Source organism: Rhinopithecus bieti, unplaced genomic scaffold (assembly GCF_001698545.2).
Source record: "Rhinopithecus bieti isolate Rb0 unplaced genomic scaffold, ASM169854v2 scaffold_11508, whole genome shotgun sequence".
Lineage (NCBI taxonomy): Eukaryota > Metazoa > Chordata > Mammalia > Primates > Cercopithecidae > Rhinopithecus > Rhinopithecus bieti.
Window position 1 is genome coordinate 1,852,898 of NW_016806932.1, and position 24,869 is coordinate 1,877,766.

Genomic DNA, 24,869 nt, shown 5'->3' on the forward strand with positions numbered 1-24,869 from the left:
TGTCTATTCCTTCTTGTAGGAGTTCACTGTCTGTTGATTTGGCCTAAATCTGCATGTGAGGAACAGATGAGGAAGGAGAGCATCATCTGTTGCCTGAGGTCTGTAGCAAGATGGAATGGCATCATCAGACATGCATCACACTGGCTGCTTGAGATCCAAACTGAGTTATGAGCTGAGTTGATGCTGGTATTTCTGCATCCGTCAAGAGCACAGACTGCCCTTGGGGGCAGTGGGTTCAAATCTGGGCTCTATCATGTCCTAGCTGAGTGGCTGAGCAGACCACTTAACCTTCCTGGATTGTATTTTCCTCATCCAGAAATGAGGATCACACTGCCTGTAGCACGTGGTTTTGTGAGATCTGCCTGAGATAGTCTGGGTGAATGTTGTGGTGCCTGACATATGGAGTTTCTCAGCATGTCTGTCCTTTCATCCAGTCTTTCAACTGGTCAACTGGGGATCTGAGGCATAGCCCAAAAGTGACCATGGGGCTTGGATTCCTGCGCCCTATGCAAAATGACCCCACATGGGTCACAGTCGGTGCAGCCCCGGCAGCTCTACTGGTGCTCCTGTTCACCCTCCCATCTAAGCAAGTGCGAGGCAGGGGGAGCCTGGTGTGCAGTTCAAAAAATTGGAACAATGGGAAGTGGAAAATGCCCCTGGGTCACTTGCCCTCTGCTCCCTGCCCCAGGAAATTTAACACATATGCCAAAGTGTCCTCGCTCCTTCCCTTCTCTGAGCTATGACACAGACCCCCAGCCCCTCTCCTTCAAATGTTACCTACAGATACCTTGACAGTCCTATTTTAGATCTTGTCCAAAACCAGGTGTCAGGAGAAGTAGCAGTCATTTTTTTTTTCTCCAAACCTAATATGATAGTCAAAGATGTCTTGATCTCATTTAGTTGGTTTAGGCACCAACTAAACAATCTGAACTCTGCCCTATGGCCTCAACTGCCAAGCGCCTCAGGCCGTAGCGAGGCAGCTCAGCCCTGGAGCCCACTACTGGGTCCTGCCTCTTACTATTTATAACACCTTGGACAGAAAACCCCTTTGTCTTCATGCCTCAGTTTCTTTGGCTGTGAGATGGGGATGATGATACTATCAGTCCCTCACTGGGCTGACGTGAGAAGTACATAAGTGACTGTCAGGAAAGCCCTTAGCACAGGGCCCTGCACAGAATAAGCACCTAATGGCTGGGAGCCACCTCCCACCCAAAGTCCCCCTTCACTAGAAGAATGACATACACAGGTGGCAACTGTTCTTCCCACCCACAGTTGAGAGATAGAAGAAGAGGCATTTTCTGGGTACTGAAGACTATCTTTCCATCTATAAATGTGTTCAAGGTCAAGGAATTATCTCATCTGGAAGGCACTTTTGGCAAAACGCGTAACAGTTGCATGACCTGGAATCAGCATTCAGCACAAATGCAAGGGCATTGGCTGAGTCTTATCCCATTTGTGTTGCTCCCAGCACTTAGCCCTGGCCTTGCATTCAGAAGCCCAAAGTGTGCTGGCTCACTGGCTGCCTCGGGAGTAGCACTGGCACCTCCCTCAAGGACTAGAAACACAAAATGAAACTCAGGAGTCTTCCTGTGTTTGCTGCACAACTGCTCTGATTTCTGGGGTCTTATTGTCTTCTTCTGTCATTAGGCTAGTAGCATAAAATTGGTTCAACTCAGCCAACACTTTCAGTTCCAAGGGCAGTCAGTAGCTCTTCAAAGATGCAAAGTGAAGAGGGCCACGGTGCATCCCTCCAATGAGCCTGGCAATGTGGGAAGACTGTTCAGCACAGTGCCAGAAGTGGCCTCTGTCCATTTAAACGTGGGTCATGGAAGCCCAAGGGAGAAGCAATTAATTGCCCCTCAGGGATTCAAGTTTGGCTTCATGGAGGGGTGGCATGTAAACTGATCCTCGAAGGAGATGCCTTGTTAGTTTTTAAAATAAATAATGACAATGAGGGCTTTCCAGGGGCTGTGCATGTGCTCAGGAGATGAGAGGCAAATAAGGCACAATTCCCATCCTCAAGGACTTTGCAGACTGGTAAAGTGCACAGACAGATGAGCGGCTGGAAAAGCTGAGTATGATCTGCACCAGGGGGGAGGTCAGCACAGAGGGAGTGCCTGCCCCAACAGGGGAGGGGAGGAGCTGGTCCATGCAGCTTCCCGGAAAAGACCCCATCTGAGCAGTTGGGCTGCAGAAATTGCCCAGGGAAGAGGAAGGACAGACATCCCATGTGCAAAGGCACAGGAGGGAGAGAGAGCAGGGGCATCAGGAACCAGCTCCTAATCCTAGGCAGGTGGCATGTGGGCGAGGCTGGTGACAAGGGAGTGGGAGTGGACTGGGCTGGGAGGCAGCAAAGGCCAGAGCCGGCGGGGGGGAGGCTTTGCATGTTATACCCTGCCCTTGACTTTGACTTAGTAGGCTACAGGAATCACTGAAAAGCTGCAAGGAGGTATTACATGTCTCAGGGAGGGTCCCTACTGAAGCTATTAAAGGAGGCTAAGCATCTGGCCCTTGGGGTACATGGGGTGGCTGAGGAGGGAAAGGAGTTCACCAGAGTCTTGAGTGCCTGTGCACCTGCGCCTCAGTCTGGCTTTTGGTTGTGCCATCTGGGTGGCATGGCCTGGCACTTATAGGTCTACTTGTGACTCAAGCTGCCCATCCCTTATCAGGAGAGCACCTACCTGCAAGGGGAGGGCAGCTTTGCAAAGTTATGAATCCAGGCTCCAAACATGTGATTACATAAACCCTGGAAAACACTGAGAGAGCATCCTAGTGAGACCAAGAAGTGGTCCATCTTTTCCACAGCCCTGTCTTCCCATCAAGTATAAACCACTAGGGCAGGGACTGTGAGTTTTCTTCCTCTCTGGCCTCCCCTCAGCATCAGGCATAGGGCTTGGTGTTCCGTGGGGGGTTGATAACCACCAAGGAAAATCCTGTCTGACTTACTTTTCAGAAAGCAGAATGTCCTCTGCAAGTCCCCGCATCCAGTAAAGGCGAGGCGTGCACTCACCATTAACACACAATCTTCTGGCTTGGTTTAAAATGAGGACCACTTTTGAAAAAACTGAATCACTGCCACACATTTACAGGAAGTCAAAGACTCTTCATGAAGATGTCAACAGTTTTTCTCTACACTGGAGGTAGGGGCGGGGTACTGGCACCAAGCCTCCAGGCTTGAATCCCATTCAGCAACTCACTAGCCCTGTGACCTTGGGTGATTACTAAACTGCTGAGCTCCTGCTTCTTCCTATGTAATAAAGGGAAAATAAAGGCCCCTCCCATAAAGAAGGTTATTGTGAAGATTCAATGAGACTAATATGCAAACACTCAACATGTACTCACGCTTACATACATTATTGTTTCTATTTATCTTTATATATGGTTTTGATATCCCAAGAGAATTGTGCATTCAGACAGCAGTAAGATCATGAGAAGGAAGAGGAGGAAAAGGGGTGCTGATGGCTTATGAGATGCCACAGAATCTTTCTATGCTGGAACAAAGGTACCTTTTGTTTCCAAAAGGGTCAAAATGTTTGCTTGACAATCTTGGACTACAGACAAAAGCAAAATCAATATCCTGGATGACTGTCTCCATGGCCAAGTCCAGATGAATAATGCTATCAGGACAACCACAGCCAGGTGCCTCGGCCACTGGCACGGCCTTGGCGGGGCTTGCCTCGGCAGTGTTCAGACGGAGTCACTGCCATAAATATAATCCTGCACCAGGAAGCCTCCAAGATTCTCTCGGGCTCCAAGGGAGAAGGAAATCAGGTCTCCGGAATCCACAGGATGGTCTCTTTGAGGGAACTGCTCATGGTGCCTCAGATGTTAATGAGCATTCATTTTTTGAGAAGAGAAATCAACTAAGTGTGGTACTCTGAACAGGTTGAGTTGCTTTTCTAGGCTTCTGTTTCTTCATATGTAGAACAAGAGAACTGAACTAGATTTACAATGACTAGAACCAGCTATTAGCATACTTTCCACCTTAGGAACTTTCTGGTATTTAACTCAGGTACCACAGAGCCAAACGGACCCACCCCATTCACATAAGGCTGAAATAAAAGTGTCTAGTCAGTGGGATGAGATGGTGTGTGAATGTGAGTGGAACCTGTGGAGCATGTTTGAGTATGATCTGAGTATGACCAAGGCCTGAACTCTTGGAGCCCAAAAAGATCAGGACTTGAAAAACACTTGGAAGGGACACCACACCTGGGTCTACAGGCCTAAGCACTCACTTCCCACACTGTGTGCGGTCAGTGATGGGCATGGTTGGGAAGCAGGCCCTGGAACAGATGGAGTGGGCTCTTGTCTGCAGACAAGCGTGGTCTAGCAGGTCAGGAAGAGACAGTGCTATCCCGGTAGCTTACCATCTTTTAAAACTCCTTAGTTCTATTTTTTAAAATGTTTCCCAGGGGGAGAAAAATGAACACCTCTGTAACAAAAAATAAAATAACAACAGTAGTCATAATAATGAGAAAAGCCAAATAAGCACATGTAAGTGCATTTTTTTTTCTTCGAGATTTATTTTTTGTTTGATGAATCTGACACCAGTCAGGGAGAGGAGAATGTTGTGACCCAGCAGAACAATACGGCCCCAGAGGAGGGACGGCTTCTTCCTGCCTGGGTGGGTTTGGTGCTGGGGTTTATTTGTTATTATTTTTTAATTTGTTGCTGGAAGTTTTTCTTTTGTTTACTTTTATAATCTTCTCGCCAGGCTTGCGAGCTCCCTTCCTCCCACCTCCCTCCCCGCCCAAATTCATTTTTAAAAAGCGAGCTTGCCCTCGCCAGGTTGTGTCCCCAAGCTCTCACAGCTCTAATAAAAGAGAGCACTGTAAAACAGTAGCTTGACTTGTGAAGTGACTCTGTACAAAGGAGAATCCTAGAATACAGTAGTACACGCTCCTCGCTGGCGCTCGGCTGCTGCCACACGGTACCCGGCCCTGCCGCGACCGCCACCCTCGCGCTGAGGGCTCACGCGCTTGGTGGGCAGGGGGAACCTGACCCTCCCAGAGGGAACATTGCTTTATTTGGGAGTTGAGTAAACAGATACACTGAATCACAAGTGATTTGTTTTTTTGTTTTTTTTTTTTTTTAGTTTCTTCTTTTTTGATTTTTTTCTTAATTTTTTCTCTTCTTTCTTTTTTTTTTTCTTTATTCTTTTGTTTATCAGCTAACACATCAAATGGGACATCTCCACAATGTCCCACGCAACTCAGTGCAGTACACATGCTCTAGAGGACTTCTGGCTGCAGCACAACTGGTAGCGAGGATGCAGCCACAAGGAATCACGCTCCTCCACCCACTGATTGAGGATTGAATTGCACATTTCTCTTAACCATGACAGGAGAAAGCAAACAGTGAAACAGAATCATGGGTGATCTTTCTCACTTTCCCTCTTGTTTTCATTGGTTTGTCCATACCATTCTAATTATCATGAAAGGGCTCTGCGTATAGAGAGATTGTCTCACTGACTTCCTGGATCACCGAAAACCATCAGGGTTGAAATTTCATCCGAGTCTTTCCTGACGCCCAGCAAATATTCCTCCTCGGATTATTTTACACCTTGAGGGCATTTTGGTCTTCAGTTCAACACTCTTGCTCTGTTCCCAAATGGGGCGCTATTTAGGGGAATTTAAAGAGAAAGCTGAGAAGAATAAACATTTACCGAGTTCTCTTGGCATTCAGTCTCTGAAAAACCACAGTATAAACTATTCATGCTGCTTCTTACATCTGTCAAATCGAAAATTAAAAGCCATAAAAGTGTAACACTGAAAATATGGCATCAAAAAGGATAAAGGTGGCCTTTGTAAAAATAACAAGAAAAGTATATTAGCCAATAAAATATTCTAACTCTTCATTTAAAAGTGCATCCCGGGCAGGACAGAGATGACTCTGAAGCGTTGGGCCTCCAGGACCACCCCTCTCCGCCATCAAAACGTGAACAGTATAGGTCCAAAACCGTACAATGCAAATCACAATTCTTAGTGTAGCAGCAAAACCACAGCAGTTTTTAAAAAGATTTAAAAAAGGTTTTTTGTGTTCCAATCCATATCATCTTCCAGCCCCGGCCGCTGAGCCTGAGGACGGGGCGGGGAGAAAACCTACATTGGTCCTTGTGGCTTGTTGGTATTTCATTTTTTTTAAAAGCCAGGGGTGAAATCCCTAAGTTCCTCTGGGGAGAAGCAGAGAGGGTGGCAGCAGGAAGGCTGGGCCTGCTTGGTGGGTCCAAGACGCGCGGGCTTCTCTGGGCTAGAGGCCATCGAGGGAGGGCTGCTTCCTCTGAGATGCTTAATGACAGGAAGCGGCTTTATTTGCTTGAGTTTGAGCCAGAGGGGGTGGTGAGCTGACCAGCTGGTGTCATTGGATGGCGTGACATGGTTTGCTCTGCGCCCTCTCTCCGTGAGCGTACCCTGTGAGTGAGCATTCCTGGAAAAAAGCAGAAGGGCCTGTCAGAATCCACTGGACCGATCCCCTCCCTCCGCCCAGCTGGGGAGAACCCAGGCATGAATCAGACAGCAGCGCACTCTCCAGCCACCAGGGCAGACCTAGGATGAGCCCCAGAACCACTGCAGCACAGCGTGATTTCAACAGGAGTTTCATTCACGGTCTGCTCAGGTCAGCCCTGCCAGCTTTGTGTGAGGAAATGAAACTCAAGTCGTTTTTTGGAATACCATAATGAGCAGGGTGTACCACGCCCTCACCCAAAGACCACAGCATCCTTTGCAACCCAGCAACCCTTCCCCCTCCACATGACTGCATGCTTAACCAGCAGGAGGCTTTTTTTCTTTTCTTTTTTTTTTTTTTTTTGAGACAGGGTCTCGCTCTGTTGCCCAAGCTGGAGTGCAGTGGCGCAACTGGCTCCCTGCAATCTCTGCCTCCCAGTTTCAAGGGATTCTCCTGCCTCAGCCTCCCAAGTAGCTGGGATTACAGGTATGCACCACCATGCCCAGCTAATTTTTGTATTTTTAGTAGAGACCAGGATTTCATCATGTTGGCCAGGCCTAGTCTTGAACTCCCAGCCTCAAGTGATCCACCCACCTTGGGCTCCCAAAGTGCTGGGATTACAGGCGTGAACCACTGTGCCCAGCCCTAGCAGGAGGCCTTTTGAGTCACCCAAGGTCACTCCAAAGCCAGGCAAGGTCACGGGGGACCCTGGAGCTCCAGAGCTCACTCCTGTAACCCTATGTCTCAGCTCTGGTATTTGCTGAAAAGAAGGTCAATAGATTCACTTTTTGGCAAGTGGAAAATTACCATGGACACATATACCTATCTTCAGAAGTTTCCCACAAAGGCAACTAAGCTGGAAGAAATGCCTGCTTTTCTCCGTGTGTGGGTCTTGCCTGTAAAAGGTGAGCCATTCTCATGTCTTCACATCCAAAACAAACAGTAGCACTGGACTGGAAGAAAATAAACCAACCAAGAGCCTTGGGGTCCCAGGGCAGAGGCTCTGAACAGGATTTTCCACCAGGAAAGTTAGTTTCTGGGGAAGGCTCATCCCAACATTCACCGAGACATGAGGCTTTGCCTCTTTATCCCTGCAGGCTTCTTTCATTTGCTGCCAGTCGCTTGGTTTGAAATACAGCTTCCTGAGGCCACTCAGTCACTCCCGGGAGCAGCCACTTAGAAGTCAGCCAATGCATGGTAAAGCCCCAGAGGTCAGGGGTTTGTCCGTTTTGCTCGTGTCTCTACACCCAACTCCTAGCTCAGAGTCTGGCCCGCTGTGGGCGCGCGACACACTTTGATCACGTGAATGGGTCAGGCGGCTCTCTTCTGCCATGCCCCAAAACAGCACCTTTTCTTCCTGCCAATAAATGAGGCCATCAGAAATGTGAATGGGTAAAATTTGGCTAAGGTGAGGTGGTGACAGAGGACTTGTAAACATCTTTACAACTGTTGAGATTATTCTTAGAACAATGAGCAAATAACTCCAGAGAGGTGATAGAATGTAGGACTTGAAGGGACCCCAGAGATAATACAGTACCAATTCCTCATTTTATAGTGAAGAAATGGAGCCACAAAGCGACCTGGAAGCTTGCTTGGAGTGTTTGTAACATGAATTTAGCAAGAGCAAGAGGAGGTCAAATGCCCATTGGGAGGACTAAGTGGAAGCTTGTGCTTTGAACCCTGCTATCCAAATCCTGGTGTTAATGGCAACAATAATCAGCAGCAGCCAAAAACAAGGTTTGAAAGTTTCACTGTGCACGACAGGAAATGCCTGAGTTCCCCCAATCACATTAAATCACCAGATCTGTGTGTACTTAATATGTATATTAAATAACCAAAGTGAAAATGCAAAACACCACAAATATGTAATGGGGGTGGAATTACAAGGCCATGGAAACCTTTTCATTTGGCACGGTCAGATTTGGAAATGTGGATATTTATTTCTGAATAAAGAGTTCATATTTGACTGTCTTTCTTTCTCTCTGTCTCTCTCTCTCTCTTTCTTTCAAATAAGTGACAATGGAGAGAAGGGGTACAAAAACAAAAGCACCAAGATCCACCATCAAACGTGAGGCCACAAAAAATTGAGGAGCTGCAGAGGTGACAAGTGGATCCAAAGACACCGGGGTCACTTCTTCTGGGGACAATTCTTTTGCATTTAGCAAGCACAGCCTGGAAGTTGCTGTGGAGGGAGGGAAGCCATCCCCACCTCTGGGCCTGGAACCAAGAGTGACTGAATCTTGTAGTGAGAGGGGCCTCCAAAGTCTTTCTTTAAAAGGGAGAAGGGAGAGTGGTTAACATTTTCCTCCAGTAACTGGGAAACACCACCATTTTGAATTGCTTACTTAAGAATGCTGCAACTGCTTTTTTAAATAATGTAGTTTTTTTCTTTAATGCGACCACTATTTTAAAAAAGGAATATTTCTCCAGTAAATTTCTTTATATTTAAATCACCTTTGGACAAAGACCAAACATGGACAGCATCAGCCTACTTAAAGAAAATTTCCAGGCTTTCACAAGAGACTCGGGAAAACGAGATTTATAATAAGAGCCATTCTGGAACCTTAACTACAGCATTTGCCATCCCAAACACTATAATAATCATTATTATTCTCTGGTATCTATTATTGTCTGGTAAATAATATGTGTTTTCCCCCAAAGTTCTAAAGGGTGCAGCTGCACCACACTCTATTTTTCGCAGCCCTAGTCCTGCTGCTCTGAAAAGCTTGCTCACACGAAGCTTATTTTAAGAGAATGGTAAAGTAGACAATTTGTGCTCTTTCCTTCCCTCTCACCACATACTTGCCGTGTCTGGGACACCTACAAAGGCCAGATGGTGGCAGTACAAGTCCCTCTCTGCTGATAACATTTGAGGAGGGGGTGGTATTGAAGGCATCCTCATTTGTCCTTCTGGCTCTGGCTGGTTCAGGGCAGCCCCCTTGTTGGTGACACAGGAAAAGACTCTGGAATCGATGAAAACGAAGAACCAAGCTGGGCTTCACTTTTCTGATATTTCTTGGTATGCAAAGTATGAAATCTAACAGAGTGGGGAGGAAACAAGCTTGGGATTTTTAGAAAGTGATCATGGCAGGAAGTTCCAGAGTCTGGAGCTGGTTCGATTTTGCCCTTGCCAAGCAGAAGATCTTACAAAAAAACTGTCCTCCATGTCTAAATGTCTTCATCTGTGCAAAGGGGAAATTACTACAGTAAGTGAAACAGAGACCCAAGTTATAGTCCAAATGCCTCTAACTGGCTGTGTGACCTCGGACCTGTTCCTCAGCCACCCTCCCCCTGAGCCTCAATTCTTCTACTGTGTTCCTCAGCCACCCTCCCTCAGAGCCCTGATTCCTTCTCCATGTTCCTCAGCCACCCTCCTTCAGAGCCTCCATTCCTCTTCCATGTTCCTCAGCCACGCTCCCTCAGAGCCTCGATTCCTCCTCCATGTTCCTTAGTCACCCTCCCCCAGAGCCTCGATTCTTCTACTATGTTCCTCAGCCACCCTCCCTCAGAGCCTCGATTTCTCATCCATGTTCCTCAGCCACCCTCCCCCAGAGCCTCGATTCTTCTACTATGTTCCTCAGCCACCCTCCCTCAGAGCCTCGATTTCTCATCCATGTTCCTCAGGCAACCTCCCCGAGAGCCTCTATTCTTCTATGTTCCTCAGCCACCCTCCCTCAGAGCCCTGATTCCTCCTCCATGTTCCTCAGCCACCCTCCCTCAGAGCCCTGATTCCTTCTCCATGTTCCTCAGCCACCCTCCTTCAGAGCCTCCATTCCTCTTCCATGTTCCTCAGCCACGCTCCCTCAGAGCCTCGATTCCTCCTCCATGTTCCTCAGCCACCCTCCCCCAGAGCCTCGATTCTTCTACTATGTTCCTCAGCCACCCTCCCTCAGAGCCTCGATTTCTCATCCATGTTCCTCAGGCAGCCTCCCCGAGAGCCTCTATTCTTCTATGTTCCTCAGCCACCCTCCCTCAGAGCCCTGATTCCTCCTCCATGTTCCTCAGCCACCCTCCCTCAGAGCCCTGATTCCTTCTCCATGTTCCTCAGCCACCCTCCTTCAGAGCCTCCATTCCTCTTCCATGTTCCTCAGCCACGCTCCCTCAGAGCCTCGATTCCTCCTCCATGTTCCTCAGCCACCCTCCCTCAGAGCCTTGATTCTTCTACTATGTTCCTCAGCCACCCTCCCTCAGAGCCTCGATTCCTCCTTCATGTTCCTCAGCCACCCTCCCTCAGAGCCTCGATTCCTCCTTCATGTTCCTCAGCCACCCTCCCCCAGAGCCTTGATTCTTCTACTGTGTTCCTCAGCCACCCTCCCTCAGAGCCCTGATTCCTCCTCCATGTTCCTTAGCCACCCTTCTTCAGAGCCTCGATTCTTCCACTGCGTCCCCAGCCACCCTCCCTCAGAGCCTCGATTCTTCTTCCTCTGTGCAGTGGGGGCCTGGGTGAGCTTTAGTATTAAGTCTTCCATTTCTCATATGCTGAGATTGTGGAATCTTTCAACAAAAGCCAGTATCAAATATACAGAATTATAAACTTGAACAACTGGATTTTAATCTGTTACCAGTATATAAGGAAGCCCATGAACTTTGGACCCTGAACTCCAAAATTTCAGAAAGGGTCTCCTTCTCTCAGCACACACACACACACACACACACACACACCCCTATGGCAGAGGTTTGTGGAATACCCCTTAAAGCAGGGGATTCTGGGGAAGTGGCCATACTTGTGCCTCACACTTGGGTTTTCCTCTGAATTGGGCATTTGTCTGAAGGCAGGATAATCCACCCCTGCTACATGGAGCACCAGACACACAATTGTACAAATAAGCCCATTTCTTATGCCATATATGTATCATACATGTACTATGGATGTACCATACATACACGCTGGCACCACAAGGCATTGTCTCCACCGGGCATGTATGACCAGCTATCTTCAGAATTCCAGGCCTGCCTGCCCCTTTTGGCCAGAGGAATGAAATATTTCTCTTCATGGAATTGTAACTGCACACCAAATGCATTGAGAGACTCTCTGTCCACCTGGTGAGTCACTTTTCCGTTTCATCAGGGAAGCATGGCCAAGAATGTGATCTAGATACTCATCTTCCTTTATAACACAAAATTTTCCAGAGAATTATAGAGAGCAAAACTGTGCCTAATACATTCTCTCAATGTTGATACTGTCAAAATATGGCCACTCTCACCTTTACTTCTTTGACCTTTATAGCCTAAAACTTACACTTGCAGCATTTCATAAAACTTCCAGGCAACCATTCCCAAAAGTAAATGTGTGTCCAAAGAAAAATGTCTGTCTTATTCTACATCCCAACATTTCCAAACTAGCTCTTTTGTGGTGGCAGATTCCACCTCTATCAGGAAGCCTGCCTCTATTAATCTAACCCATTTTCTAAACTTGTATTATTTCCTTCCTCAAATACTTTTGTAATTAGCATAATCAAAATCCAGTAGGTCTGTCCTGTCTTCCTCATTTAGAAGGCAAGCTCCCCATGTCTGTCATATTTATCCCCAGGAGTCTAAAACCCTGTGGCATCAATTCTGTGATGTGCAAGAAATGCCTGCTGGCAGCCAGCTTGCCTTTGTCCAATTACCCAGGACCTAGCAGAGATCCACTCACTCGGGCACGTCTGCCCATCACTTATCACAGTTAAATACAGCCATTAGTGCTGGCTGCGGCAATGCTGTTTATCTGGGACAATAACGAGTCCCTGAGGACTGGATTGCTCTCAGGTAGCCGCAGCTATTCTGGTACACTCACAAGGGTAGAGCCCTGTGGTCAATGAACAGAGCCGCCTGCACCAGCTGATAAACTCTGAGCGCGATGCCAGATAGTGGTCCCCACACCAAACCCATCCCAGGAAGGAAGGTTTTTGCCAAAACATGATTCCTTCTCTCCTCCATCAACCATTGCTTCATGAAGAGTTTTTAAATGGCTTTTGCAGGATACAAATTGCTTTCATTTTTGAAGAGGATGACATCTCTTTTCTTACAGTTCATTAGCTGATGAAGATACAGGCATAAGGTGGGAGATACTGCAGGTTTGGTTCTAGACCACTGCAATAAAGTGAGTATCGCAATAAAGCAAGTCACATGCATTTTTGGGGGTTTCCCAGTGCACATAAAAGTTATGTTATACTATACGGTAGTCTATTAAATGTGCAGTAGCATTATGTCTAAAAAACAATGCACATTTCTTAATTTAAAATACTTTGTTTGTAAAAAAAAAAAAATGCTACCAATCATCTGAGCCTTCAGCGAACCATAACCTTTGTAGTGGTGGAGAGTCTTGCCTTGATACTGATGGCTGCTGACTAAGCAGGATGGTGATTGTCAAAGGCTAGGGTGGCTGTGGCAATTTCTTAAAATAAGACAACATTAAAGTTTGCCACATTGGTTGATTCTTCCTTTCACAAAGGATTTCTCTGTGTCATGCTATGCTCTTTGATAACATTTTACCCACAATAGAACTCTTTCAAAACTGTAGTCAATCCCTGCTGCTGTTTTATCAACTAAGTTTATGGAATATTCTAAATCCTTTGTTGTAATTTAACATTGTTCACAGCATCTTTACCAGGAGCAGATTCTATCTCTAGAAGCCAATTTCTTTGTTCATTCATAAGAAGCAACTGCTCATCTGTTCAAGTTTGATCATGAGATTGCAGCAATTCAGCCACATATTTAGGTTCCCCTTGTAATTCTCTTGCTATTTCCATCATATCTGCAGTTACTTCCTCCACTGACATCTTGAACCTTCAAAGTCATCCATGAGTGTTGGAATCAACTCCTTCCAAACTCCTGTTAATGTTGATATTTTGACCTCCTCTTTGTGAATCACAAATGTTCTTAATGGCATCTAGAAGAGCGAACCTTTTCCAGAAGATTTTCAATGTACTTTGCCCAAATCTGTTAGAGGCATCACTATCAATGGCAGCTAGGGCCTTATGAAGTATATCTCTTAAATGATAACACTTGGAAGTCAAAATTCCTCCTTGATCCATGGGCTGCAGAATGAATGTTGTGTTAGCAGGCATGAAAACAATTAATTTCTTTGTACTGCTCCATCAGAGCTCTTGGATGACCAAGTATATTGTCAATAAGCAGTAATGTTTTGAAAGGATTATTTTTTCCTGAGCAGTGGGTCTCAACAGTGGGTTTAAAATATTCAGTAAACCATGGTATCAACAGATGTGCTGTCACCCAGGCTTCGTTGTTCCACTGATAGAGCTCAAGCAGAGTAGACTCAGCATAATTCTTAAAGGCCCTAGGATTTTCAGAACGGTAAGTGAACACTGGCTTCCACTTAAGGTCACCAGCAGCATTAGCCCCTACCAAGAGAGTCAGCCTGTCCTTTGAGGCTTCAAGTCAGGCATTGACTCCTCTCTATCTACGAAAGTCCTAGTTGGCATCTTCTTTCAATATAAAGCTGTTTTATCTATATTGAAAATCTGTTGTCTAGTGTAGTCTCCTTCATCAATGATCTTAGCTAGATCTTCTGAGTAGTTTGCTACAGCTTCTACGTCAGCACTTGCTGCTTCTCCTTGCATTTTGATGTTATGGAGACAGCTTCTTTCTTTAAAGTTCATGAACCAACTTCTGCTAGCTTGAAAATCTTTTTCTGCAACTTCCTCCCCTCTCTCAGCCTTCACTGATGAAGAGAGTTAGGGCCTTGCTCTGGATTAAGTTTTGGATTAAGGAAATATTGTGGTCAGTTTGATCTTCCATCCAGACCACTCAAATTTTCCCTATATCAGCAATAAGGCTGTTTTGCTTTCTTATCATTTGTGTGTTCACTGGAGTAGCACTTTATTATTTAGAGACAATATCTCACTCACTCAGGCTGGAGTACAGTGGCATGATCACAGCTCACGGCAGCCTCAACTTCCCGGGCTCAGGTGTTCCTCCCACCTCAGCCTCCTGAGCAATTGGGACTACAGGTGTGCACCATCACACCCAGCTAATTTTTCATATTTTTTGTAGAGGCAGGGTTTTGCCATGTTTCCCAGGCTGATCTTGAACTCCTGGGCTCAAGCAATGCATTAGCCTCAGCCTCCCAAAGTGCTGGGATTATTACAGGTTTGAGCCATTATGCCTAGCCATGGAGTACCAATTTTAGTTTCCTTCAAGAAATTTTTCCTTGCATTCACAGCTTGATTGGCACAAGAAGCCTAGCTTTTGGCCTGTCTTGGCTTTCAATATGCCTTCCTCACTAAGTTTAATCATTTCTCGCTTTTGATTCAAAATGAGAGACATGCGTCTCCTCCTTTCACTTAAACATTTAGAGGCCATTATAGGGTTACTAACTGGACTAGTTTCAATCTTGTATCTCAGGAAATAGGGAGGCCCAAGGAGAAGGAGAAGGATGGGGGAACAGCCAGTTGGTGGAGCAGTCAGAACATACCCAATGTTTATTGACTAAGTTCACCTCTTACATGGGTACAGTTCATGGTGTCCCAAAACAATGACAATAGTAACATCAAAGATAACTGGTCACAAATTACCATAGCAGATATGATGATGAAAATGTTTGAAACATTGTGAGAATTACCAAAATGTGACACAGAGACATAAAGTGAGAACATGCTGTTGGAAAAATGGCATTCATAGACTTGACAGGGTTGCCACAAACCTTCCATCTGTACAAAGGCAATATTTGTGAAGCACAATAAAGTGAAGCATGATAAAGTGAGATATGCCTGCAACTGAAAAACATTCCTTCTCCTTTCGAGTCTATAGCTCGTGGTAAGGAGAGGGTATGGGAGCCAAGGGTGAGTTTCATCTTAGCTCGGTGTTAGGCTCTGGTCTGAATTTCAGCTTCATCACCGTGATGCTACTCACCCTATGGCTCTGTGAAGCTAAGGTTCCTGAGTACTAAAATTAAAATTAAAATTAACCAATTATAAGGCCTTGTTTTCTTTAATTTTAAATAACTTTTCCTTTAGCTATATCCCTTATTTTACTCATTAATCAGTAAAAATTACAACCATATAAGACTCCCTACTGGGATAACTCTATCTTTAAGTCTTTGTTTTACAAATGAAAATGTTGTTTTCCTTTGCTGGTTCTATGGGTTAGGAGACAGCGGTCTGTTTTTTCTTACAAGCGGTCATTGCTATTTCTTGCTGACCTCTAAAAGTTTCTGAGGGGCAAAAAACCCAGAACTATGAAGCCCCCTCTTGTTCATTCACTTAAGTGAGTCCTTATCTTCACCCTGGACAATGGATTCTCTTTAAGTTCTTTTTGGAACCTGCAAGTTTAAGCAAACCAAATGACCTGGTCTCTGGCAGGCCCTCTTCCAAAACCACGGAGGGATTCATGACTAACAGTGTACTTTTCTTTTTTCTTTCTTTTTTTAACAAACAGACTATAGCAGAGGGCTCTGTTCACTCCCAAAAAAAGAAAATAGAATAAAGAAGAATTACATGATAGAGCTAATGTTCTGCAGGAAATTTTGAACAGGAGCCTAGGTCCTATGCCCTGGCTTTCAGAACTAAGTACTTCCTATTGTGGTTTACGTCTTCAATGAAAGGAGTTTTCTTTTTTTCTTTCTTTCTTTTTTTTTTTTTGGTAGCGGGGCGGGCAGGGTCTTGCTCTGTCACCCAGGCTGGAGGGCAGCTGCATGATCATAGCTCACTGCAGCCTCAACCTCTTGGGCTCAAGTGATCTCAGCCTCCCAAGTAGCTGGGACCACAGGCATGCACCACCAAGTCTGGCTAAATTTTCTAATTTTTTGTAGAAATGGAGTCTCCCTGTGTTGCCCAGACTGGTCTCAAATTCTTGGGCTCAAGTGATCCTCCCGCCTTGGCCTCTAGGCCTTGCAAAGTGCTGGGATTACAGGCATGAACCATGGCTCCTGACTTTTTTTTTTTTTGGGTNTTTCTTTTTTCTTTCTTTTTTTAACAAACAGACTATAGCAGAGGGCTCTGTTCACTCCCAAAAAAAGAAAAATAGAATAAAGAAGAATTACATGATAGAGCTAATGTTCTGCAGGAAATTTTGAACAGGAGCCTAGGTCCTATGCCCTGGCTTTCAGAACTAAGTACTTCCTATTGTGGTTTACGTCTTCAATGAAAGGAGTTTTCTTTTTTTCTTTCTTTCCTTTTTTTTTTTTTTTTTTTTGAGACAGGGTCTTGCTCTGTCACCCAGGTTGGAGTGCAGTGGTGCCATCATGGCTCACTGCAGCCTCAACCTCTTGGGCTCAAGTGATCTCAGCCTCCCAAGTAGCTGGGACCACAGGCATGCACCACCAAGTCTGGCTAAATTTTTCTAATTTTTTGTAGAAATGGAGTCTCCCTGTGTTGCCCAGACTGGTCTCAAATTCTTGGGCTCAAGTGATCCTCCCGCCTTGGCCTCTAGGCCTTGCAAAGTGCTGGGATTACAGGCATGAACCATGGCTCCTGACTTTTTTTTTTTTTTGGTAGCGGGGGCGGGCAGGGTCTTGCTCTGTCACCCAGGCTGGAGGGCAGCTGCATGATCATAGCTCACTGCAGCCTCAAACTCCTGGGCCTCAGCCTCCTGAGTAGCTGGTTCTACAGGCATGCACCACAACGCCCAGCTAATTTTTAAATTTTTTGTAGAGATGGGGTCTCAAACTCCTGGGCTCATGATCCTCCTACCTCAGTCTTCCAAAGTCCTGAGATTACAGGGATGAGCCACTGTGCCCAGGCTAGGAGTCAAATTTTATTGCACACCTAATTTATGCCAAATACAGCACCAGGCATTTTTATATACTTATTTCACTTGGAAGCAAACAGCAATGCTACTGAAATATTTATTATTATCTCCATTTTACAGATGAAGAACTTTGCCAGGAAGGGTTGGTAGAAATAAGAAAAGGTGGATGTAAGTCCAGCTTCTAGAACCCCAAAGTCCAGTCTCCCCCTCCCACTGGGAGTGCTGACCCCGAGTCTATGTTCCATCTCCCCCCTTCTTTGCCCTGACAGTAGGGTGGAGGGGGTAGTGTCACAATGTCAGAGCTGTATGGTGCCTTAGAGACATACATGGCCTAACACCCTGCCTTTGCAAACAAGAACTCTGAAAAGTTATTTCGTAAGAAAAAAAAAAGCACATTTTCATCAAGTCTCATCCAACACATGAACTAGCTGATGTCAGTTCATGGAACTAAGCAGGCTCCTGGCCCACAGCTCTGCTCCCCTCTCCCCACTGTGACTACAGAAGCAGGTGTCACTGTGTCCCTGTTAAAGTGGGAGATGCCACGTCCTAGATGAATTCAGAGACTCAGATTCATTCAAGGGGTCAGTAGAAAGGCCAGGGTCCTTGTCCTGTTCTGATTTCTACCACACTGACTCTCAAGACTGCGGCCTTCCAAAAATTATGCCTGTGACAAAAAACCCAGATGTTTACTGTGTTAAGATTACGTGTGTTAGTTCTCTATGTTATATGAACAGAGGCATTCTAGGTGAAAGAGAAAGAATACAGAGATAAAAGCAGCTTCATGTGGCAAGTAGCTTGGACCTGTGGGTCAACAGCAGATTTTAGGATTTAGATGAGGTCTGGGAAAGCAGTCTTCTCCACACTTGATTCATTCGTTATGACCAGCCTATTAGCAGAGAGAGGGAGGGAGAAAGCTTCATCTTAGTAGAAATGCCATTGCAAAACGTAAGTGCTAGAATACTGATTCTCCCCAACAACAAAATGATGGAGAGTGTGGTTAATAACTGCTTTTCTGCAACCCTTTAACCCCTCAACCCTAGATGTTCAGGCACAACCTATTTTCTCTCTGGAATTGGCTTCCTGATGTGAGGAAGCCATGCCGTGGGTGGCAAAAATATGACTCTGGTGCTTGGCACAAGGCATGTAACTGAAGCAGCTGCGGTCGGATCCCATGTCCCACCGAGAGGAAAGGCAGATGAGGACTCGGGTTCTAATCCTGGCTGCACCACCCTGTGACCTTGGGCACTTGCTCACTTTGTTGCAGTCTCAACTTGTAAAAGTGGAACCAGAGATTTTATGAGAATTTCTGGAATGGTTTCCCTAACCTCTGAGGTTGACAACGTGGAAGTGTTCCATTATTTTCCATTACACATTCAAGGGAAGAAGTTCTGGGCTGCAGAAATTACAAAAAATGACAATTTTTGTAATAAGCATCTACTATGAGCCAGGTAGCTCCCGGACATTTTAACCTGTTATTTACATTGGAGCTGATAACTGCACGAAGTAGGAGTTATTATCTTCATTTTTTATACATAAGCCATGGACAGTGGTTTCGCATGGAAACTCTGGAACCAGGCTGCCAGTCATATCTCAGCAATCCTATTTACTGGCCACATGACTCTGGGTGGCATACTTAACCTCTCCATGTCTCAGTCTCTTCATCTGCAAAATGGGCTTAATAATGCTAAGTCTCATGCATTGTTGGTATGTAGCATTTAAAACACTGCCTACATGTAGAAAGTGCTCAATAAATATTAGCTATTATAATTATTTAATGAGAAAATGCAGGCCCAGAGAGGTTCTAAAACTTGTCCAAATCCTCACAGCTGGTAAGTGACACAGCCAGTTTTCAAACCCAGGCAGGTCTCACTCCAGTCCCAAGCTCTTTCCTTAGGCAATGAAACCTTTCTAACAGGATGGCAACTGCCATTTTAGGGCATCTGTGATGAGCCACCCTTTATACACTTCCTTACCTCTTACAGCAATCTTAGTACTCATGACATAGAGACTGAGGCTCAGAGAGGTGAAGTCCCTTTCTCCCTCACCTGCTAAGTGTCTCTGCTGGGATATGAACCCAAGCTGGCCCAACTCCAGAGCAGATGTTCTTTTCCACTAAATCACACTGCCACCTTCCTTCACCACTAGGAGCCCACTGGCACCACATGTGGAAGCTTCTGAAGGTTTACAGCCTGGAAAGTCAAAAAAGAGAAAAAGACATCTCCAAAAGGTTATCAAACTTTCTTAAAAGTAGCTGCAGGCCATGGGAGGATCTGATTCTGATTCTGAGAAAATCTCCAGAGGTGTCTAAGGAATATAGAACAAGCCTCCTGAGCCTTTCTACTGCCCTTCAGTCCAAGGACAGACAGTCTAGGCATCGCTGTGCAATCTCCACATTCCGCATCCGTGAAGTCCGCTGTTCCAAGAGCCAGGGCCTGCCTGTGCACGCATGAAACAGCAGCCCACATCTGCCCTTCCCTGCTGGCTTAAGGCTCAGAGCTGCTGGTTGGTCAGAAGGGTGGGGCCTCTGTTTCCATGGCCATCTGGAGCCCAGCCAGCATCCTCTTTCTTTAGACCCTGGAATCGTCTGTTGATTGTGAGATTTCTTTCCACTGGGCACTGTGACATTTCCTTAGGCCCACTCAGCACAAAGAAAGTTCTTCTCACTGTCCAGAGACAATGGCTTTCCAAACTTAACCCATAGATCTGGCAGCACATGTCCCTCACACTCCAGCGATGACGTTCTGCAATGTTTAGAATCAACTGTTGGCAATTAGCCTGCCATCAGAATGCAACCATCAGCTTTAGCAATGCCAGTCTTTCAGACTATGAACAGCTGCTCAAGTAATTTTCCTCAAACACAGATTTCATCTTGTCATTCTTGTGCTTGAGGCCACAGTGACGTTGCCCAATGTATTGAGAATAAATTCCCCAACCTCCTGTTCTACCACCTTCCCACTCTCCTCCAGCCTCATGCTTCTCACTCTCTGTGGTCAAGTCCTTTGTTCCAGCCAAGTGAACCGGAAGGTCATCCCTAACATGGCTTGCTCTTTTCTGTGTCTGTGCCCTTTAACATGCTACTTCACCCCTCATTCCTCCACCCCTGATCACCAGCCCACGTCCCTCTTCAGGTTCAGAATTCAGAATTCATTGACCTGAAGGCACTCCATCAAGGCAACTTCATTAGCTGTTCCTCTACAGAGACGCTTTCATTCACATGATCACTGAATACTTGTGTGCTCATTCCTCCCGCCCCTGTGCAGGCACTTGGTTACAACAATAAGTGAACTGGACACGTCCCTGCTCTTGCTGAAGTCTACTGTCTGCAGTGTCAAATCAGTTTGCAGGTTCTGCATGTTCCTTGTAAAAGTGACCTTGGTTATCTTTTTTTTGTTGTTGTTTGTCTCTCAGTAGGTTATTAGTTCTTCAAATCAAGTCAAAGAATCCTGCCACACATCCTCCCCCACTTTTTTTTCTTTTCTCTCTTTCCCTCTCTCTCTCCTTTTAATAACACAGACCTGAGCAAAGTCAGCAATAGATACTGTTAGTGCAAAATGGATATGTTTTACTCTCTAGGGAAATAAATGAAGACTATCTCTGAACTATGACTCAGCAAAAGGGGACTGCTTTCCTCTGTTTGGATATGATGAGGAGTTATTAAGTTTCGCAGATTGTAATATATGAATTAAGTATAAATTTAGGATTTATAAAATCCAAAATAGGATTTTAAACATTATTATTGCGATGCATAGGCCACACACACACACCCAGAGCTAAGACAAAGGACAAGTTGATCACCTGACCAGACAGTGAGAAGCGCTGTCAAAATCAGGATTCAAACCCTAAACCAGTGGCCCTCATCTTCATTTGCAAGGTTATAATGTTTTCCACCAAAATTTTCATAGTCTTTCAATCAATATTTAAGGTTCATGTTGCCTAAACCTTGGGGGATCATGAAAATAGCCACTAAGTCCCATGTTTATGATGCCATCTTATTTAATGGGAGGATTGAAGAGACCTGCATGTATTTTTGGTTTGGCAAATCTTAGAACTATTTTTTCAACATTTGGGTTTGGATAAAACCAAAACTTATTTTGCCAAGCACTTTGGCCTTAATTTTTAAACCCATGTGTATTTTAAAAGAAATTTGATCTATATGTTTCTGACTCATTTACACTTAACTCATGAGAATGCTGTTTGGTAAGAGCTATTAGATGTCCAAGCAAGTTTATGAGCCTTTTAAAGCCTTCTTTTCCCTGTTCTTACCAGAAAGTTGTATTTTGCCAGCCATAAAAGGGTGTGAGCCCCAGGGGCCTGTGATCACTTTGAAATTTATAACCTCCAAAGCTTAAATGGATTCTGTGTTTGGAAAAAGGGTTTCCCCCTCCTCTTTTTCATATTAAGTGCACAAACAGGCTACCTATGATAAAGACAGGATCCTATGTCTTAACTTCCAAGATGGCTGAAGGTAAATAGTAAAGAATTCGATCCAACCACCAATAAATTGTCCCTAAGACATTTCAGAGGAACAATATGACACTTTAAGTTCATGTGGACACAGATTGAGATCCAACACTCTAATGGGAAGTTTTTTGTTTGTTTTTTTTTTGTTTTGAGATGGAGTCTCACTGTGTCGCCCAGGCTGGAGTGCAGTGGCACGAATTCAGCTCGCTGCAAACTCTGCCTCCCAGGTTCAAGCTGTTCTCATGCCTCAGCCTCCCGAGTAGCTGGGACTACAGCTACACCCATCATGTCCAGCTAATTTTTTGTATTTTTAGTAAAGACAGGGTTTCCCCATGTTGGCCAGGCTGGTCTCGAACTCCTGACCTAAGTTTGATCCACCCGCCTTGGCCTCTCAAAGTGCTGGGATTACAGGAGTGAACCACCACGCTCATGCGTGGGACTCAATACAGTTCAAGTTAGAACACTTTAACTTTTGAGTGCTGGGGAATTTCTTTGTTTTAAATCACAGACAACCAATCTTGTTTATGACTTTATAATACATTTTAAAAATAATAAAATAAGCTGATTCTACTAAAAATGACATTTGAATTAAAACCAGAAAAGCAAGAAGAATGTGAATGCATGCTGCAGTGACTTCATCTTGTATCTTCTATAATGATGCTCAGATACCACTCAATTATAGTATTCTAGTGGGAGAAAGCTTTTGGGTAAAGTACTTAAAAGCTGCTTATAAAGGCCGGGCATGGTGGCTCATACCTGTAATCCCAGCACTTTGGGAGGCCTAGACAGGTGGATCATGAGGTCAGGAGATGGAGACCATCCTGGCCAACATGGTGAAAAACCACCTCTACTAAAAATACAAAAAAATTAGCTGGACGTGGTGGCGCATGCCTGTAGTCCCAGTTACTTGGGAGGCTGAGGCAGGAGAATCGCTTGAACCCAGGAGGCAGAGGTTGCAGTGAGCCGAGATCACGCCACTGCACTCCAGCCTGGCAACAGAGCGAAACTCCGTCTCAAAAAAAAAAAAAAAGCTTATAAATATTTAAAGTATAAGCATCTAACACATTATAATGACAAAGTTTTACATTTAACCACGTGTGCTCCAAATATCTTGAAATTACTCTAAATATGGGTTTAAAATATCAAAAGGGCTTGTTGATGGGATGCAGAGCTTTGCAGAGAAACTTAAACCTGATCATTCTTGCTCCCACAACACCCAATCTGCACAATTTTTAAAGTGTGCGTGTGTAGATTTCTTTAGAAAAAGATCATGTTACAGTCTGAATTTCTAAAACAAGAGTTGAAGGATGAAATATAGGGTTTCCCCTTCTCTCACCAAATGCCGTTTAGCCACTTTGCTTCTAGATAATTTGTTATTGTAGGTTGGTTCAAATTTAAGACAGTAACATTTTAGAAACACTTGCAGAACTAAGCCAGCTGCAAGGAGGATATCATTACAAATTGAGACACATGTTGTATGGGAATACCATTCATTTTCAATACCAAAAACACGTCTGGGGAAATAAGCCATGCAAATGAGGGAAAGATCTACTTTTTAGTTGTATTTTTTTTTTTTTGGGATGTTAGGTCAATGTTCCATATCAAATGAATCCATGAAACATTTCTCCCTTTTGTTCTTTAAATACTATCAGTTGCATTCTTACTTCCCTTTCTACCCAAAACAAAACACAGCTTACTATACCAAAGACAGGCACCAAACCAGAGGTTCAGAGGGGAAAATGACTAGACAACTAGTGCTGGTGCAGCCAAATATCTGGATGGGAATGAGGCTGGGAACACTGGAAGCTTTGACTTGCCCCAGCCCTGACCCCTTGGCTACCTGGAAAGCCAGATCTGCTCTGCCCCCATCTCTCTACTCAGGGCTGTACATCTGGGCAACATAGTACAATTGCACAAGCATTTTTTGCTTATGATCATAATTCAGTTCAAGGAGTGGCAAAGTTAGGTAACTGGACTGTTTTCCAATTGAAAACTATGTAGTACACTCGGGACTATTTTAAAGCATTAGAGAATAATTCCAAGTTTTTGTTATTGTCATTTGCTTTTGCTCCAGTCATTTTCACTAGAATCTTTTCGATGACCCTTGAAATAAGTTTTGCGCATGTGTGTGTACTTCCCCTCCTTGTTGATGGTCTCATGTTCCCAATCCTGATCCCACCCTATTTTTTTTTTTTTTTTTCTGTGCTGTGGAAATCCACAAATCTGGAGAAGAGTTCTCTGCAGTTAGTATTTAGAGCTGGTGTCTGAAATGGCATTTACCCCATTTCCTTGAGAATGGGACCCTATTAAACGATGCCAGTGCTAAACTGTTTATTTTCTAAAGCTAATTTATTTCTTTCTCTGAATGAATTTCGTTTATGCCCTTTCAGGCACTAAGAAAAATTTACACATGCAGAATGTATTGACTTAACATCCATCCACATAGAAAGTGCTATGTACTGAAAACGACGACTGAAGGATACAAAATAAGATGTGTAGGACATGGTGAAAGAAAACAGCATGGCCACCCCCGTCCCTCTGGCACGATATCTTAGACAGGAAAGTCTGGAAAAGGTGGGGCGTTCCGGTGGGGGTCAGTGTTCCACAACATGAGGTAAGTGTTCTACGGTGCAGTGTATTTTGGTCCTCAGACATCTCTGCCCCTCTGCAGCACTTGTCTGCATGAAGGTAGGTGTAAATGATTGAACATGGTGCACAGGCAGCAGCTTAGGCCGGTGAGGGAGTGACTCATTGGAAACCAGTCAGGGAGCTGATTTCCAGTGCCCTCCTGGGCACAGCTGGTTAATAGCTGGCCGAACGCATCTCTCTTTCCAAGTGCAGTCTCTCCAAGTAAAGAGGCAAACTGGGGAGCTAGGGAGCATGGGCAGCACTCCCAGACACTGCCACATCAATGCCCTGGTGTTCACCGACCTGTCCACCTCTCTGACTCTGGCCATTTTGCTTTCTTGGCCTCAGTGGCAGGGTAGAAGATATTTCCACAGAAGAACAGTGTCTCCCTATAACATATAAATTTTGAAAGTCCAAGTGCTGGGGAAGTATCTAGCTTATTTCTTTTCTTGCTTCTCTTTTCTTCTTTCATCACAGGCCCTTGTGGGAAATGGTAACTTGAAGAAAAGTCTATAACCCCTTGCAATGTGTCACTAAGGCAATCTTACTGAGGCAAGTGCTACATGATGTAGCTCCAACTTTGATTCTGCAATATGAGGTCCACAGCAGAAATTGCCAAACAATGTATTCTAAGTTTTAAGAGAAAC

At 44.9% G+C, this 24,869-nt stretch overlaps 1 protein-coding gene across 1 annotated transcript in view; it reads right to left on the reverse strand.

The window, feature by feature from the left end:
- Positions 1-5,807: 5,807 nt before the first annotated feature.
- The window catches only part of SOBP (sine oculis binding protein homolog), a 172,218-nt gene continuing 153,156 nt past the window's right edge, over positions 5,808-24,869 (reverse strand). Inside the window, 1 exon segment of the mRNA XM_017878760.1 lies at positions 5,808-6,426. The gene's annotated coding sequence lies outside the window, so the exon portion shown is untranslated.